The 20597-nt window shown below is 37.9% G+C and overlaps 1 protein-coding gene across 2 annotated transcripts in view; it reads left to right on the forward strand.

Annotated features, from left to right (window-relative positions):
- Positions 1-1529: 1529 nt before the first annotated feature.
- nlgn2b (neuroligin 2b) overlaps positions 1530-20597 on the forward strand; it is a 66276-nt gene continuing 47208 nt past the window's right edge. For both annotated transcript variants that reach the window (XM_063895802.1, XM_063895803.1), the window contains exon 1: positions 1530-1861. The gene's annotated coding sequence lies outside the window, so the exon portion shown is untranslated. The remainder of the gene's footprint in view (positions 1862-20597) is intronic.

Consider the following 20597-nt stretch of genomic DNA (forward strand, 5'->3'; position numbering starts at 1 on the left):
TCTGCGATCATACATTCATTTAGGTAACAAGAGTTCACATTATGTTGCTTCATATCTGCTAGATAAGAACTGTTTGCTATCAGTCACCATATGGGAACTCATTGGGTGATAACGAATCAATTTTTGCAGGTCTAAGTAAAAGTGCACCAATTGAACACTGTTTCAATTTTATCTTAAGTCCTCTACAGAACATAATAGTTACTGTGGTAATAGTCAACAGTATTGAGAGTATTTATTATACAACCTTTGTTATATTATTTTATTATTACAAGTACATGATTATATTGTGATTACAAGCTATTGCAGGTATAAATATATTTATGTAATATTTATTTACATTGTATGACAAATATTGAAATATAGCTTACATAGTTGTTTTAACATTATTTTATCTCAAACTTAATTTGTGCGAGTATAAAAAATATCCTGTACAGTATATAAAGAAATTGGTGTTTTACTTTGTATGGGGATGTTGAAATATCCCCATAGAACATAGTACTGATACATATAGTACTGATTCTTATTCTGATACATATTCCTATATTATTATTATATTAGATGTTTTATTATTAATGTCAAAACCACTACATTTAGTTTACTGCTAGTAAAGCCTTTTATTATTTCTTATCGTTGTGAAAAGCAGAGATGCCTGGCGCCAAAAAGAAAAAAGGGAATTCTGACGTCAGCCTGGTGCAGATCCTCATCTAAAAACAATCAAAGCAGATCCCTGTGAAGCGCTGGTTTTCTTCCCACATGACGATTTCCGATGAGCGAGCGCCTGTTCATTGAATTATGCGTCGCACCTCTTCGTCATGACAACTAGCAGTGGGATTGAAATATTGCAAGTGGTGTCCTATGAGAGACAGAGAGAGCGACAGAGAGAACGAGAGAGAGCCAGAGAGAGAGAGAGAGCCAGAGAGAGAGAGAGAGAGAGAGAGAGAGAGCCAGAGAGAGAGACAGAGAGAGAGAGAGAGAGAGAGAGAGAGAGAGAGAGAGAGAGAGAGCGAGGCTTTAGACCGCACTGAGAGAGAGGGGGGGGGGGCTTTTGAAGCACGAGCCGTGGTATCCTCTTCAGTGCAGCAATCGGGCTTCAACAAATAATATCACTGCCTGCTAATATTTAAAGCTCTATTCCAAAGCCATGAAGGGTAAACGGAAGATCCCCGCGCTGTTTCTGAGTCTGAGCCTCTATTTTCTGTGGTGAGCTTCACAAGTGAAACCAAGGGAGCGCACCACGCAAGCGCGTAAAGAAGAGATTGGACACCTGATTTTGTGGGGTGTCTTTTTAGCGCTATTCTACATTTTTTAAGTCCAACAATCCGTGTTTTTTTCCCAGGCCCTCGCTGTGCTGTGGTGGGGGGCAGATACACCGTGGATTATTATTACCAACATGGAAAAAAGAAGGAAAGAGGACAGATCATTGCGTTGACTTTTGAAGCAACGCGCAGAGTCTTGACGCTATAGCGTTTATTTTACTGTGAGCGCCTTCCCCCCCCCCCCCCCCCCTCTCCTCTTTGAATCCCACTCGCTGCTCAACATTAGAAAAGTCCAAATATCCGTGTGGATAAGGAGCACAGAGCAGGGTGTTGTCAGAGAGGGATGAGAGGAGGAGGGGGCAGTATGAGGTGTGCTTTTTTTGGAAAAGCCGGAGAAAGACGGACATCGAGAAGGTGTTCTGATGTGCGAAAGCCTGCGACGCGCTGCCCTCCTGAGAAATAATTGCGATCAGGGAAGAAATGGCCTAGTTAAAACATCATCGACACTCCGGCAGAGGATAGAAACAGAAGAATCGTGTTCCGATGGACGGGCCATCACCACCGCCATCATCATAATTCCAGTGCTTGCATCGATTCTTTTTTAGGTAAGCCGTATGTCCACCGCTACCTCCTAAACGTGACTGGAGATTCTCTGTCTATCATAGGTGTTATGTGTGCGCAAGCTGTACGCTTTGGTGACTTCGCACATTGCGCACGTTATCCATCTTGACGCACTGTCACAATTGGGTAATGAGATGTCCATTTAAATCCTCGTGCCACTTTGTTGCTATAGCACATTATTTTTCTTCCTTTCGAGTGGAAGCCTTCGATTGGCCTTGCCTGTTGATAAGCTGTCACATGCTAACATGATCAGACTACTTTGTGCCTTCAACATCTGTCGTTTTCAGCTAACGAGATGATATTCATGTGATTTAATTGGAATCAACTCATCATGTAGGCTGTCAATCACACAGGCTGTTTGGCTGCATTGAGCTCCAATGGTGTCATTTCTTACCTTGGTGTAGGTTATTTTGATAATGCTTTTATTACATGTGTTGATGGCTGTGTTAATTAAACACACATGCTGCAATAGAAACTCATCTCAGCCAGAGTGTGTGACAGGCCTTGAACTCAGAAGATGTCCTCTCGCTCGTTAACAAACCCCACAACGAACTCTGAGATACACACAGTATGCTCTTACAGAGACACATGAAGCCTGTGCCGGAGAAGATGCAGATAGCATTGTGAATTAAATGCACACTCTCTGATGATCCAGGGAAAGGCTCCATTAATATTCAGCGGTGGTTGGGCAGTGCTCAGTTAATGGCAAACAACAGGACCTCTGTTCTGACAGGTCATGGATGAGAAATGGTATATTTTCAGTTTGAGGGATTTAATGGCGTTTTCTACACTGATTTGTTGCCCGTAGCTTTGGGCAAGTGACATTTAAAATCCATCAGAAAACCAATAAAGTGATTTTGTAGAATCTTTTAGTATTACTCCTGTCCATGTACTGCTGGAACAGCTGTGATTGGTTTCTAAAGCCTGCGTCATGTCAACCTGGTTACTGGCATTTGGACACTTAGATAGACCAGAACATGGCTGATGCCTTCCATTGGCTTTATACATGCCAAACATTTACTTATTTATTATTTACTGCAATTTCTCTTCAAGGCACCCAGAACAAAAATTCAGCAGAAGTATACCTACCACCAGATTTAAATATATTTTGGGAGCATTTAAAATGATATTTCTTCTTAGCTAATAAGAAGTTAGTTATCTCAATATTGTAATGGATCCATTTTGTTTCTATTTCAGCTCTTCTAGTTGCTGAAACAATTGGTGGTCTGATTGAATGGTCAACCAAAAAAAAGTAATCATAAACTGTTTTGATCTTGAAGTTAATATCTTCGGGTCTCGGACTGACGGAAAAAGGCATAAAAAGACATCACCTTGAGCTTTTAGAACCTGGGATACTTTATGGACCAAATGATTAATCAAGAAAATGAAAAGAAAATAATTAACACTTGTGGACAAGTTTCTAGTCCCTGAAGGATTTGGTGACAAATCACATTACAAGATGATGTGGCACAGTGAAATCATACACCATCTCTAATCAACCAAACAACTTTTAAAACTTTTAACATCTATAACTGCCATTGTTTTTCATCCCCAAGCAAAAGATACTGTGACTGTAACCGTTCCCTGCATATTGTATCCAATAAACTACCGCAAAGGGCCAATAAAGATAATATTGTGGTGAGCACGGTGTCGCTTGGTTTCCAGAGGGAAAACAGAGAAGATAAATGGAATTAAACCAGAAAGAATGGCGGATTAATGGATCGGATGACAACATGTAGCGGAGACTTACAATCCAGAACAAAACTCGTTAAGTCTTAATGTTTAATGAAGGATGTTTGGGTGAGCAAGGTGAAATGTGGAAAGGTGTTTGATGTTCATCAGTCTTACATAAAAAGGATCAAAGACATAGCTTTCTTTAAGGAGGACAAGGTTGATGTTGAGTTGTTTTGTAGTATATATGCTGTATACAGTATATAACTGATATACATCTTGTTTATTTCCATAACAAAGGACTTGCATTTTAAAGGGTTAGTTGTATACATTTAGCTTGGTACTGTACTTTCTCATAGGCGTTTGTAATTCCTGTACATTTAATGTTGGTTAAAGCTTAAAGCTTGAATTGATACTCGTATGAATGCATGTAAAACAAATGAATCTGCATACTTTTTTTTAGCTGCCAACTGATGGTCAGCACATTGTCATGGATTGACGTGCACATTGAGTACTTCAAAACAATACATGGGTCAAAAGGAATTTGGCAGTTGGTGAAATGGCCCTTCAGTATGTTAGCAGGCTGTTGGTGGTGCTCTATGGTCAAATGCTCTTTGCACTAAGGCACTACAGCCATATGATGTGCTTTATACAATTCAGGTAGTAAGTGAAGATCAACAGAGGTGTCATCAAAGTATGATGAATGTGTGTTTTTAATTGGTTAGTTATATAAGCTGCAAAAAAAACCCATGAATCTATGATTTATCAAAGGCAATTCACTTTTATTTGAAGTTGTTTTACTTCAGATTTCACAAATGTAGCTGCTTTCAGACTATCACCTGTAAACATTTTTTTTAAAAGTCTGTGTCAATGTATGTATCTACAACTCCTCATTACATGCAGTACAGTGTCATGCTGCCATCACATCATGAGGCCGCACTGGGAAAAGTGTTATGAAACAAGTGGTCTCCTAGTAATGATGCATTCACACAAAAATTGCCAAAATATTATGCATTCTAAATGTCAAGTCATTATATATTCTCATGTTTTGCATTTGCACTTCAAGTGCCTTTGCCATACAATTTCAATGATTGTGTGTGAATGATAGTTACTAGAGCAAGGTGCACTGCTATGTATGAATGGGTGTGAAAGGGTGAATGACTCGTAGTATGTAAAAACGCTTTGAGGGGTCGTAAAGACTGGATAAAGCGCCATGAAACATTTGCGTCCTGCCCGTTCCAACACAGAATTATTGTTCATAATTCAGCATTATTGGGGAAAAATTAGGGTGGGAGGTGTAAATTGTGAGCTAACTGCATCCTAAACACATTATCTAGGATGACAGTGTTGGTATAGCGTCAGGTTTTAAGAATCTTAACATCAACTTGGCATGCAACTAATGTTTCTTTTGACCACTCATAGACCAGGGGTGAGGTATTTAATCTGCCACTAAGGTTTAAAAAATAATGAAGTAATTATAAAATGATTGGTGTCTGTAACATAGTAATCTCTTTAAACATGTCCTGCATTCAGAATGTGTAGCATCAGGACAACAATTTGATATTGGAAGGGTTCTGGATTCTGTTTTGCAGTAAGAGTAATATCGGCTTATCACGTTCGAGCCATTACATTCTGGTAAACACTTTTGTGGAGAACCAAAAAAACAGAAATCATGGGCCAAAATGCCAACATGTAGATACTGACGATCACAGTATAGGATCACTTAGCTTGGATACTGCCCCTGCCCTCAGAGGCTTAGTCATACTCATAGCTGATTGGTTCCAAGATTGGTAAAATAGTAATGCTGTATCAATTTGTCATCATGCCCTCCAAGTTTTTGCCTTTCCCGGGGTATCGTCTGAGGTTTCCCTCCTATTTTAGTTTGTAAGGCACAACTCTATGAACTGTGGGTCAGTCCCTAAAGGAGAGTCTGCAGGATTGTGTATTTTCAAAATGGTTTCAAGCACTCAAAAGGTCCACTAGAGAGTCCTTGTATGCTCATCTTTTTTTTTACCCCAAGTCACAAGATCTATATCAAGAACATTCTTCAAAATCTGTAATGTCCGTTAGGCTCAGAGGTTGGACATTGGGATTAGACTTATCTTTTCTCACTGCTGCACCAACTGCCCTGCATTGACTTGCTGTCCAGAAAGCTACACATTAATAGCATAAAAACTGTATTTTGAAGCACTGACATGTTGGATCTTTCTAATAAAAAAAAAAAGATCTTGAGTGAAGAGAAGCCAGTTTTACAACAAATCCAACCTATTGCTTTATATTTGACCAGCTGTGAGGCATAGAATCCTGAAGTAAGGTCTGTGGTTGAGAGTTGAAAAGATAATTCTGCTAAATAAAACACTTCAGTAAATACTCCACTCGTGAATGTCCAAATCTCTCTTAAAACTAGTTGTTAAGTTCCAAAATTAAACTACTAAGCGTCATCACGAGTCCGCCTTTAGCTTAGCGCGGATGATTTGCAGCCATTCGACTGTTGATGTAGTTTGTTTACAGCCGCGACTTTTGCTGCTGCCGATTGCATTTACGCTTCAAAAATCATAAAGTGTTTTGAAAATGTGGACATTTTCCTGTGAACAAAACCTGTTAAGTATCATAAACATGTGTTGGCCACAGAGCTTATTTTCTATATATAATTAGATCCAGTGGGGAAATCACATTGCTTTTTGTCAAGGGAACCCTTGCGATGCTAACTTCTGAGTCGACCTTAAAAAATAAGGAATCACTGCACCACTCCATAGGCCATTAATATTGCAGAATGATGTTAGAAAATGCTTGTTTCATTGATTTGGAAACAATGGGAAACTTCAATGCCTAATGAGTTATTGTGCTAAAGGACACGTTAATAACATGCCCCCGTTTACTCACTATTCTCCTAGAGCGTCGCCCAGTGTCTGGTGAATGGCAATGCACTCAATGCCTTGTGGGAACCTATTGTAGCTACTGTAACATAAAGACACAGTTAGAGAAAAGAAAATGAGCCAAGATTGACACACATTGAATGAAAACAAAAAGGCACAGTGTGTGTAGTGCAGTGTGAATTTTCTGAACCGTTAACAACATAAACCAAAAAGCAATGTAGCTGGGCGTAAGATCTCAGACAACGACATTTTAAGACATGGCTATGATCTGTATGACACTGACAAGCACTGAAATGAATAATAATCTAATTATAAGACTGTACTCTGTGACAAGGCTTTTCAATTTCTACCTTACTCTGAGTACGGTGGGCTTTTCTTTTAGTTCTGAGAATTGTTGCCTGTTGTTGTTTTCATTCAATTAAATTGTTTGGTGTACTGTACCCTGATGAAGCCGTGTGCAAAAAAAAACAGACATCCCTAAAAATGCTCTTCACTTAAATGGTGGGCAACAGACATTTTATACATAGTGTCTGTCTGTTACTCATGATGTTCTGTTGATCAGTGTTTAGTTATTGTCGCACTCATTGGATTTAATGATTAGAATCCATAGGCCTGTGCAAATGAAAGAGAAAATATGAGGTTTTTCATTTAAAAAAAAAAAGAAATATTCCCCTACATATTGAAATTAGCAAATTTGCAGTATATCCTATTACCTACTTAACAAAATCCATTTCCTTTTGCAAAGGAAAGATGAAGAAAATTCATTCTGTTATAGGTTATGTATTAAAGAGACAGTATGAGATTTGTGCTCCAGTGGGATTCCATGAAGAATGTAATTACAAGATTAAAAACAAAGAAAGAATCAGGCAAATAGCTACATTTCCTGACACATATTCTTGCAAATTCTCACTTTACTAGTTAACTCTTTTGAATTATTATGAGTAACTGTAAGGGTCTAGAGTATTTTTTTTGTATGATAGATGTGAATTTAGTTAACAACAGGGTACGAGCTTACACTGACAGGACATATTTAGCAAAAAAAACAAAAAACTTCCTAAGCAATGTTTATTTCCTGTGCTGGGGCGTTTTCTGTTAAGTCTTGGCTGTTGGTTGCTTTTACACCATCTCAAATCTTTATTGGATTTTTGTTGTGCCTCTATTATTTATAAACTACTAAATTAATGCCCATCACAGTGACCTCAAGCTTTATTGTTGTGCCTTTATCCAACAATCCGTCAAATCACTTGAACTTTGTGAGCATCAAGATCAGTTGCAGTAAAGTCTTGTATCCAAGGGGTTGCATTGTGGACTATTACAACCTCCACTCTGTGCTGGGCTCTCATAAAATGTCAGGCAGTTCAGTCAGGCACTTACATCAAAGGATCCAGGGTGATTTACTGCAAATAGATATCCAGATGCACTCTCTGGAAAAAGATCTGCATTTGAAAGCGCTCACCAAGCAGCTGGGAAGAGTCCGTGTGGCATTCAACCCGTAACCGAAGCATTGACATAAATAATCACAGAAGTGAAAGTGTTAGCTTGTCAGATTGTCAAAAAACACTTCTCTACCTTGTTTTAATCTGATAGGTGATTGTGGGAGTTGATACTGATCAGGTGATGGCAAGCAGGCACCCAGCGCCCAAACTGAACCAATGTTTCGCTCCATTGCGCTACATAACACCATGAGTCCATGTTTAAAAAGCCATGAATACAAAGGTAATAAACATTCTGGCAAATCATAAAATATCCTTCCTTTAATTATGTTTTTGGTCCCTTTTAATATCCAAGTGCAGGTTTAATGAGGCTGCATGATGATTAATGCACACAACTGGAGTGTGTCCACCATTGTGGATCCAAAACAGGAGGATAGCAGCATTAGCCATCCCCAGTAAGCAAAGAGTAATTCGTTATTTCAGTTACTAGCCCAGATAGTGGACATGTGGACCATGGAACAACAGAAGTATCTGCAGAAACAAAATGCACAAAATTGGCCAACCTCTTTTTAATTAAAGTTGCCAAATCGCTCATAGTCGCCAGATGACGTCCTACGCTCATTTACATATTGATAAAGACATTGCATGAAACCAAGACCCCAAAATGCTGGCAAAGATTCCTGGACCACGATTGTTTGGAGCAGCATTAATAAAGGGATAACAATATAATACATTAAAAACATTTTCCCTGAATAAGGTTTTGAATAAGACGCTAAATTTGTGGCTCATAGGTTTATAGACAGAGAGCAATCCGGTTGTCATTGCAACCACAGCGCACTCAACAATACCATACGGAAACACTGATAAAAGAAGAGGGGAATAAAAACTATATTATTTAACCACTGTAAAAAAAACACTTAAATTGTGTTATTTTAAATGTATTAGTTTATGTATTATGGTATGTTTTGGAATGACTATTCCAATTTAATAGTCAGTATTTGCACTGAAACCTAAGTCCACCACCTTTTTATTCAGTTGACCTCAGAGCAGTACCTTTGGAGTACAGGAAACCTTTAAACACTTTTGGGCATACAAATCACTTCAGCAGAATGCATCTCATACAGCCCTCCACTGTAACATGCGCATCATCAATGCAGCCAGCCCACCTGGCAAGGTACACCTTCCACTGAACGTGACTTTCCTCTGAAGACAACCTTTACATTTCAGAAGCAGTTTCGTGTTGTGGCAGCTTGAACAGCAATGCAGAGTAAACTGTACGTATTTAGTAAAATGAATGATGATTCTGAGTCAAAATTCCCCCAGTGTGAGACAATAAAGCAGGCTTATGTTCCAGAACATGTTGCTGAACTCTTCTGGCTCGAAAAAGACGCCAGTCTGTTTTTCCCCGCCCGGAACAGATGAGCAGTGTGTATCTGTTAGACCAGCTGCATGACTTATAGACGATTGTATTACCCATAATTATGATTGTCTGTGGTCAAACATAGCGCACCTGCTACATTCCATAGCATGATATATCTCTTTTGGTTTCCATTTGTGATTGATCCTCCATTTAAAAAAAGCTGCCCCGAGGTGTACTTCTAGAATTCCAATTAAAAGTCTTTTTCCTTTTCGTCTGAAGAACACCCCTACCCACACGAGGTTTTAAGGACCTTTAATATAGCTGTTGACAAATTGTTCTAATATTGATTCACCCTGTGTATCCATTGATTTATGCCAGTGTGTAATAACACATGATCTACAATATATGTTGCATCTCAAATTAGTATCATAAATTGGCCTTTCTTTTTTGCCATCATAACATTAACATTATATTTCCAGAATGTGTAGATGGTAAACCCTCTGTATGGTAATGCAACCCTAATGATTTTAAGAAATGTAATGTAATGGCACATTGGACATTTCCCTAAAACTGAAGCTAATCTGCTTTCAGAGAATGTACAAAGTTCCTAAATGCATTTTGACGAGTTATTGCTATTAGCGCTATCAGCAGCCACAAATACCTTCCGTCTTTCTCCAGTTGAAAGCCTTAAATGTATAAATAGTAGCATGATGTAATTGTTGCATTAGCATTACGTTTATGAAGCTCAGATGTTAATGCTGGTGAATTTGTTGTGTGAGGTAGGCACTCTGTATCCAGGGTGGAAATGGCAAACTCTGCCACCACCAAAGATAACTACTTAGAAAGCTTATGAGAGACACTGATCCGTACAATAAATGGCTAATGCAGTGCATTGAAAAATATCAACCATAAACAGGGTCAAAAAAAGGAGGGATCATTTCGTGAAACCTTTACAATTATAATTTAAGGTTAGGGAAAAGATCAAACAGAAGTTTAAGAATTATCCTTTGTTTTATGGGTAAGGCAACTGGAATCCTTTACCCATTTTTCATATGTTCTCAGACAATGTCCAGAGAGTAACTTTTTTGTCAGAGCTTCAATTTTAAACATGTAAGGGAGATGGTAGGATTACCGACTAGGAGGCAGAGGGGTGCAGATTAGACCGAGCTCATGCAGCCAGTTCGTAATTTTGATAATGAACAATCGAGTCTCTTGTGTTACCTGATTTGTCCGTAGTTCTGGTTTTGAATCTCTTCAGTAAGACATTGTCCTTTGGTGTCTTTGTATGAATGACACTTCCCCATGGATTTTTATTTTCTTCTGGTTCCATGCCATCCATGATCTTAAAGTTATCAACACGACTTCTTGCTGTTCTCCAGACAAGGAAAGGCACTATTCACCCATTGGCTCATTCAGACGTTTTACAGGATTAAGATTAGGAAACTGGCAGGGGAAATCAGTTTAAGTTTGCTTTCTCATGTAATGTCTATATCCATTTAAGGTTGCAGTGTATCTGTAAAAAGGGCTATAGTTAACATAATGAAAAGACTAGCTGTAAATAAGAAAAAGGCAAATGTTCTGACTCAAAATGTTAGAGCCACTTTACCTTTTTATGAGCAAACAACGTCGCTATATGTTATTCTTGGGATACCCTTTCAATATTGCGGGAGTAACTGCATTTACACATATAGACCTACTCTGGTTTATTTTCAGAAAAAAAGGATGGTGGGTTGCAAAAGAGGTGAAACACTTTGCCGGTTCTGCCAGCCCTTCTGAAAACATTTGAATTATTAATTTGTTTGCATACAGCACAGCTGGAGTACAGTGCATCACCACAGCAGTTAGGGAGCAGGGTCTTAGCAGCAGTGAAGGACACAAAGTAAACAAACAAAAGCATGGAACCAAAAGTCTTACGGACTGATGAGCAATAAATTAGGAAAGGGAGTTGTTGGTGTGATCATATCAAAAATAGCTTTGAGCATCTGCAGTTCAAAGTCAAGAATTAATCACATTCAACTTTGAACATCACTCAGTATTCTTTCAACTCATTGGAGCTTAGTCATTGTACTTCTTAACTCTCTCATTGAACATGACATAGACAATTAAACATTTATTTTAATGACAAAAAAAATGTCAGTCCCACAAGCTTAGCATAAAATCATATTAAAGTGTGATCTTGTTTTTAGACATGATTTTCCAGGGTTTTCAAAAAAAGAAAAAGGGCTCGGCAATACTTACATAACAAATATCACTATTTCTGACCCAATACGTCACAAGAAGGATGATAATGGGGAAAGTTATATAAATGTTTTGGACCGTCAGAGGGCAACGCAACAAGACAAAATGGACGTTTGTTTTTTCTTACTTTCAACTTAAAATAACTTGAAACATATCAAATATATCAGTGGAAAATATCCTTCCAGACCTACAATGGGTTCTACCCCCAAATGGACGTTATATTAAAAATAATACTACATTTTATTTAAGGGCACTTTTCATGACACCCAAGGACACTGTTTTTTTTACCAATTTAGTAAATACTCTAAGAGGTTCAAAGCAAAAATAAACTAATAAATGTATTAGTTTATAAACCATAATGTGGATGGGTTAGTCATCTTTGGAGAAATTTTAATAACCTATTTTAGACAAGGGCTTAAATAAACCCCATTTATTTGTATACAATAAAAAAACATGCAGCCTCAGAAAGTCAGATTTCGAGGAAAAAGTCAGAATTCTTAGCTTTTCAGAAAGAAAACAAAATATTTTCTGATGTTTTTCTTTGAGAACTCAAAGAAAAACATCACTTTTGATCGGATCTTAATTTTTTTTTCACATGTTGCCCTTATCCTCTTCCATATCCAATTGAACATATGTTTGTTATATTGTAATAGAATTCCCCTCTATACAATATAGGACATTTAAAATATTTGTAATGACTCCGATGTGTTGCTACTAGCTTAACTAAATAAAGCAAAGTAAGCTTAAAAAGTTTATCCCATTTTTTTGTAAAAATATGTATTAAGTTAAACAAATCTCCAATCAGTCTTTCTGATTCATGCAAGAAAAAACGTACCTGAGCTACATGATCGGCTTAAATCACTCTCATGGCGTTAAAACATTTATTTGATCATTCCCCTAGTTTTACTTTTCCAGGTATCTCCTCTTAAAAAATGGGTTACCCTCCATTCCCACTACTGTCATTTACTATGAACCTTAACAGATACATCCGAAGAAGCTCTGCAGCCTCCTTTGTCTCATTGCATATACATTTCATTCTGTGTCACTAATATAGCTCTTTGTTCCCACCTTACTGTTGTAAATTCATGCCACTTCATCTGAAAATTCACAGCCCTTATCTGCCCACACTGGTGCAGTATCCAGACTGCAGCTGCTCCCCCCCCACCGATTGACTGCACACTCCTGTACGAGTATCGCTGTGTCAATCATGTGTGGTATTTCCAGTTTAGTATTTCTTTGTACACACTTGAGGGGCTGACATGTGTCCCTCAGCCGCTCGCTCTCAGGATTCTTCCTTTTTGTTTTGCCCTTTCCAATGAGGAATCAAAAAAGGTGGGTAGCAGGTAACAAAACACATCATTCAAATATAAATGGATACTTATGATTTAATTACGCAAAAGATAAATAAATCCCCAAACAAACACATTTCGAATGCCGTTTACAGAACATACATGGCATGATCACATGATGGGGACAAGGCAAGGGCATGCTTGTTGCTGTGACAACAGAGGCTGCGATGATAGGTCAATTAAACATACACACAGTTAAAATTAAAGTGATTTCTCCCCGCAGGTGTGTGTTTGATTGGACTGGGGGCCGTTTGCATTGAGAGGAATTTGGAATAGGGGAATGCTGAGAAATGAGAAAATATTTGTTGTTGTTTAACTTCTTAGTTGTTGTTTCTTTTGCCGTTGCCAGGAGCGAAAAGTATTCACTCCAACAGTGTGGACTTTCGTTACCCAAACCCTGTTTTGAACTGAAACTCATTTAGTAAATGAAAAATAATCCCTCACACCAGGATATTCTCACAATGCTGCTGATGACATAGACAGACCAGTGTTAATATGAACTGCAACAACTAAATGAATGTCTTATTGCTACGCAGGGCTATTAGTGAAGACGTAATGTACCCGCTATCACGTAGAGCGGTAATTTTCCCCTAAAATCAATGTTGGCGATAAATAGACTGAAAATAGCTCCATTACGTAACACTCTGATGGCAGGAGGTGTCTTGACTGTCTTGACTTTTACACGTTGCGTCCAAAGTGGCTTATATGAGACTGTAGTTTGATACTGTTTGTATAACGTGGTAGTTTCTCTGATCTACGAAACCTTTTTCATGCATCAATTTGAGCATATTAAAATAATTATTAAGAGAAGCGCACAATAGCATTCTGTTCTAGTTATTAGTTATTGTCAAGTCAAGATTATTGCCTAACAATATCCTTTTCTTTGCCAACTGAGTCTTATAAAACCAAAGCAAGCTGTAAAGCTACCTCTCTTTTGACACCACTGAAATTGAATCGGTTTTAAATGAGTTGCGAGGGAAACTTTGATGGCAGAATGGCAGTTTGAAAATATGTACGGCGCAACAAAAAAGAATTGTGAGAGTGACATTTTCATTCAACTCCGGCACTTTTGATGTAGAATGAAACTCTAGCTCTGAGTGCTGGCTTTCAGAGTTGTTCCATAACTCGTTTTACACAGAAGAACATCAATGCTGAACATAAAGACAACACTGGTCAGACATTAAGATGGACGCACCAGAAACAAGCAAGATGTGAAGTTGGCTGTTGAAGTGGCGCTGTAGTTGTGTTGCCTTATTGGTCGCTTTTTTTAAAGACTTCTCTCTTTGATTTGTTTACCGTCTTTTTATGCTTTATTCATGCTTAATGACCTAATTCTAATAAACCTTTTTTTCAATTATTTTGCGTAATTTTTGGGAGAAACTCAGATTTTCTGCCAATTAAATCATAAGAGCCTATAAGGCTGCCCCGTGTCATGAAGTGACAAAAATATGTTTTGCTGAATTTTTTTTTTCATAGGGAATTAATAAATGATAAGTTATTTTTGTAACTAAGATTTTTTCTAATTTTATTACACGTGTTATTCGACTAAGAATTTCTTCAAGGGCAGCCCTTCACTTTAAAAAGTTCTGTTCTTTCAGTTATTTACATTATTGCTCTCATTAATTAATCCTTCACAGAAGTAATGAGGTCATTGATGGGAAAGAAATATAATTAGAATATATTTTTAACAGCACCACCATGCATTTGCTGTAAGTAAGTATCATCTTCACAAACTCATCAGTATGGTGGAGATTTAAGAAAGGGGATTATACAGGATAAGCTGTAACGTGACATTCAGAAAACCACTTAACCACACATGTCACCCCTGCTGCTGGCACCTGCCCCTCTGTTTTAGCCATTGGTTTCTCTTCCTCCTCCTCCTCACTCTTTTTTAGGCCATCCTCTTTTCCTTCCTCATTTTGACCTCACTCTTTTCATACACCCTCACAACTCTTACTCATCCTCTGCCTGTGCATGGAAACCTTACTCAGGTTTTTTGTGAGCAGGTCCAGCTTACAACCAACAACGTTTTAGAATCGTAAAAAATAGATATTGCTCTAGAATATTTTTTAGGTCACAGATAGAAGTTGTCGAGTAAACCTTAAACATATAACATTTAAAAACATTTGATGTTGTTTATTGAAGTTTGTAACATCCTGCTGTCCACCTGTCAATAGGTCATTCATCTCCCAGAAGTAACGCCTCAAATCATTAAAATATCCAATCACAGCTCCCCAAAAAATAGCCCGAAAGAAATCAAACCTGGACGCGAGCTGCCAGCCCGAGTGAAAAGAGGAAAAAGCATCTGTTACTGTCGTGTTTGGATCACGTTGTGAAGTCTTCGTCTTTATTACTTGCTTTTGTGTCCAGAGGAGGAGGGGTACAAGAGATGGCGTAGTAATCTCTCAGTCCTGACTGAATGCACGGACAAATCACAACTTTACTAGAATTTGGCAACACTTGACTTGTTTGATCCATGATGTTACTTTTAACTCTTTAATATACCTCACATTTCTAACCAAGGTTAAGGGCATCTAGTAGCATAAAGTGTGCATTTAGCAAGGAGCGTTACCAGTCGAGTAAACAGCCTTTATCAGTGGTTACCAGTGTTATGGATTTTGAACAGAAAGGGTAGAGTAGGGTTAAAATAAATTCATACCCCTGATCCCTGACAGAATAAATACATATGATGACAACGATCTGTAGCATCAGTAGTTATGACTAGAGCAAAGGCAAGCTAAGTAGTTAATAATATCAGCCACCGACATTGGGTAGTCTAAAAAACCTATTGTTATATTAACCCTCTGTCATCTTCTCCTTAACCGAACCAAGTGGTTTTATGTCTTTAATAACCTCAAATTTCTTTAAGTTAAAGGCATGATGCCTTTAAGTTTCCACTCTCACTTAAACTAGTAGGTGCAGTTTAGCTGGACTGATGTAACAATATTTAATGCCCTGCGAACTTCCATTTAATCATTTAATAACATTCAAAATGTCTGGCACATTTACAATACAGTCTATTGCAACTTTGATTTCTGGATAATTGTCCCCAGGTATTTCTGTAATATTTAATATAGTATTAGTGATTGTAAAGAAGCCTTTATTCACCAACTTACTACAAGTCCTATTAAGTCGTCCTCCACATAAAGGGAGAGGGATTTGCTTGTCAGTTGGATGTGACTGTCACAGCTGGTAATGAATTAGTCAGACTTGCACATTGCCAGCGAAACGATCATAACACATCGACACCAAGAACATGAGACACACATTGACAGTGTATTACTTGGGATTCCTCAGACAAAATGTGCCACGGTTGAAAACACAGAGCAGTATATTTTCAACCAATGCCTCAGCGTTTCCCCTTCAAACTGCAGGCTTAAACATGATGTAAACTCGTGATATTGTGTGGTCTTGCTGTCATCACTTCTCAGTGATAGCATTTAAAGTAGGCTAAAGCTGCGTCTGGCCTGTGGCGACATTCAGACTTTTGGGTTTCCTGTCAGCCCGGGATCCTCGGGCTCTTTCGACTCTTTCTCAAGAATAAAGCTGATTGCATTTTGCTAGGGGTGGTTTAGCATTGAACGTGATTGCCTGAGGAACATAAGCAAGTAATTCAATGTTATCCAGTAAATCTCCTTCTTTAAAATTGCATCCCTCTGGACATGCTTTCATGTATTGTCCTCAACTTTGCAACTACGTCTTCTGTTTCCTTTTTCGAGACTGCATATTTAAGAAAAAAAAGAATATCACCACCATCATTTTTACTACTCACATCTTCAACATGTAATGTAACAGTATATCTGTGAGACAGGGCAATCATGTTAACCTGGATAAGTTACCTATTTTCCGGATTTAACTTTAAGCTCAAAGCATCACCTTTAAACACGCTAACACGGCTAGCATTTCACCAAGATCATCATCGCTAATTAGTGTGCACCAGATTGTGTGCACACTTCTGGAGTCCAGTATGAAACACACTCACAAACACACTTAAGAAAACAAATAAATAGAAAATAGCACCCCTTCCTACGTTTTTGAGAGTGTGTGGCCAGAGGCTGTGCAGATAGCTTGCTCTGTGTATGTGTGCTGCAGAGGAGAGTTGTAAGATAAAGGGTTTTCCATGTGATCTTCAGGTGTTAAGTGGAGAGAACAGTGGTGACCAACAGCAACATATTGATTTTCCGGTCCAGCAGTGACAGAGGGCCTTTTGTCTTACATCTCCTATCTGCTCTTAGTGCCTGCTGCTCTATGATCCCTGCTGCTGCTTTAACAACCCGCATTGATGCTTCATTAAGGACCCTTTAATTGACTTCTACTGGATTATTTGTTGTATAAACCTTGTTTCCTTGTTAATTTGGAATTCAATTAGCAGGATAGGGAAAAAATAACATGATAGTTTTATTTGTTTTAACTAGAGCAGCAAAGATTAAAAAGGCCTTATTATGCTTTTTGGGGTTTTCCCTTTCCTGTAGTATGTTCCATAGGTTTTTTTGCATGTAAATGGTCTGCAAAGGCTAAAATCCCACAACATTTTAAATTTGCCGATCTAATTCTGAGCTTAGGGAAACCATTTTCTGACATTTTATAGACCAAATGACTAATTATTTTATCTATACAATAATCAAGAGAATAATTTACATTGAAAATAACCTTATGTGCATACCTGTGTTTTAAAATGAGGTCGAGGCCATCTGCTACTCAGTCAGAATGTGTCCTGCAGGCCTGTTATCTCTTTTGAATTACATATTTCCAGTTATACCTTGGGTTAATTGGAGCTATAAAACATGTAAAGTGATATTTCCTTATGGATGTTCCCACATTTCTCTGGTTGCTCTGTGTTTAGGATGGGAAACTGGTGGCAGATGGATCGGCTGTGGTATCTGATTGAGCTGCTCTTTGAGTCTGGAGGGCTTATGGTGAATTTTATAAATTGTGGGATGAAGCTCACGGCTCTCATCAGCACGAACAACACCCATGGTTCACCGCAATTATGGGTTTGCCATGAAATTAACACTATGTCAAGAACTTAGTACCTAAAACCTTAATTTCCTCTGAGATTTTAAAGGTAACCAGCCCCACTATTTAGTATGTATAATCAGTTAACAAAACTAAATAAATGGTTTATGGGGCTATTAAAAAGAAGTAAGCAGATTTAATCTTAGATTTTTGTGTATGTATTAAGTATAACTCTTCCTTCAGTCGCAATGATAAAAAAGTTAAATTATGTTGTCATTATTAAACAATATAAATTGCCCTATAGTGTGTTTTTGCCTGTGCATCTTCAGACGGATAATGCAAAAAAATAAATATATAAAAGCTTTAAAGAAAGGAAGACATTAAGCTTTTTTTTTTTTTTTCGTAATGTAACCTAGACTTTCCGAAACTGATACGGGATTGCATCTGCAGAGTATTTTTTGTAACAACCATCAACCCAAATTGAGCTTTGATCAAACAATTCTACTAACAATGAAGCAGAAGTTTTGGCATCATTAAAGTTTAAGAGTTTCAAATGGCCTGAGGGTGGAGCCAAAACAAACCTCATGTCCAAGACGAACAGGGTAAATCCTCTGGTGAGCATAAAGTAAATGTGCTTATTTTATTCCATGGTGATGTGTTCGATCATTCTTGAAGTCTAAACGGAAGATATATTTTTAATTTTGTGGACACTCAATAAGATTTCAAAGTTGCTTACGGAACATTCCAGTAAGGATCATATAGAAATGTTGGCGTGGTGGTAGTGCAAGGTGAAGGCTCGGGCGTCAGTAAGATTATTACAGCTTAGATATTCATCCTCAGGCGCAATGAATATCCAGCTCCAATGTCATGGTGGTTTGGTAAGTAGTTCCTGAAATATCTTGGGTTGGCGCAAAGTATGGCCAAGTGGCAGGGCATAAATCTAATTAATTCCAATTTCCATTGACATTGTGAAAATGGAGGAACGAAAAGGTTGTATTAGTCAAAAAGTGAAAGATATAAGCTGGTAGGGCTGCTGAAAGTTCTTCCTGCAAAATATAATGCGATTTGACAGCAGTTGTAAGAGCTATAGGCCTACAGGCGAGTAGATACACCCAAATTTGATGGCCATTAGGTGGCCAATATTGACCCACTGTTTAAAATTCCCATGGGCAAGATCACAATATTATTTATTTGTAATTAATGGGATTTACTGGATTAGTTATGTAACTCTCCATATTACATTTTTGTATCAAGTATCAAAATATTATTAATTTGACCTGTTTGGGTTCATTTTACAGATATAATATAACTATTTTCCATCGATCGATTCTAAAACTATAGGCTGTGCAGCCCTAACATCTGGCTACATTAGCTGCCTTGTGGTATCACAGTCCTGTAAACTCAGGACATAAATAGAACACTTTTTTATGGGACTGCCGTGACTCCAGGTGTCTCTTGATTTTATATGACTAGTTTGCTCTTGCCGTCACTGAGTGAAACTGTTGCATCATTCGAAGGAACAGTGTGTGATTTGGCTTTGTTCAGCCCTTTCTGACTTTTTGGCTAGCTATGGTTAGTTAGCCAGCTGCTGCAGATACCAGGCTGATGACTTGACAAGAAACACGAACAGTGGCAGCAGTTGAATCAGTGTGCACACTTCTTTTTTTCTCTATCTGTGCTCAAACTGATTATTAAAGTAGATGTCAGTGATCTGTTTAGTTAAAGCATCTGGCACTGACAGTCTGAAGCTGTGTTGGATCATTTCAAATATGCATAACCATGACACCCTTGCAGATGGTGCAGGTATTTTATTATTCTTGCACAACTGTCTTGCAGATTAAGTCCTAGAAATATAATATTTCAATCAGCTTTTGTATTGCTGCATTTTGCAAAAATACTTTTTGTTGACATTATGATTTCTTTTTCTTACTTTACATTGCCGCCCAGCCCTGTCTAAACTCTTAAGACTTAGCAGCTTGAGCAAAGATATTTCAAAATGACTTAAAAACAGCTTAAAAGTCATTCTCAATGCTTTTCTACAGCAAACCACACAAGACATAAGGTGGAATATACACAGACACATATACTGTGTATTCCTATATGTTTTCAGTGTTGAGTATATCTCCCAGCCCCCATTATGGCAGTGTTAGGCTAAAATCCCCTGTCAACCTGCTTTTTAATTTGTTGCAGACATTCTTATCCAGAACATGAAGATGCAGCTTTTTTGACACTGTCGAAGTCATCCGTGATTCTTTATCACACACAACTTGAAAGAATATACTACACAATAAACATGTATCTTCCCAGAAGGTCCAACAGTGATCCTATTACAATAATCCTAATATGGTTTAAAGCTCGATTGACATAAAGTCTACCAAATCTCTGCCCATTACCCTCTGCAGCTCTTCCCTTGTCTCTTGGGGCTTCAGTCTTCATTATGTTACGTATCATAGAGTTAAAGACAAAAAAAATTCAGGAGCTTAACAGTGTTCTCTAATTAAAAGGCACTTTATGAATCAGTTTGGCCGTTTGTGAACTAAATGTTACTAAATAGATTCAGATTCTAAATTTAACCAATGGCTTTTATTTGAGTTGACGAGTTGGGTCTAAAGCGATGATTCACACATGATCCTAATTGACAAGAATAGGCTGAAACTGCCCTATCAGTACAGAATTTTAAAATGCACTCATGACTACTGTATAACTGCCTCTAACTAACTAACTTCCGGATAATTTATTCTGAAATAATGATCCACTTTCTAGGACTGGCAACCATTTCTCTCTTCATCCCCTACTTTTATTTCACCCAAAGACTGTATATATAAATAGACATATGT

Source organism: Eleginops maclovinus, chromosome 11 (assembly GCF_036324505.1).
Source record: "Eleginops maclovinus isolate JMC-PN-2008 ecotype Puerto Natales chromosome 11, JC_Emac_rtc_rv5, whole genome shotgun sequence".
Taxonomy (NCBI): Eukaryota; Metazoa; Chordata; class Actinopteri; order Perciformes; family Eleginopidae; genus Eleginops; species Eleginops maclovinus.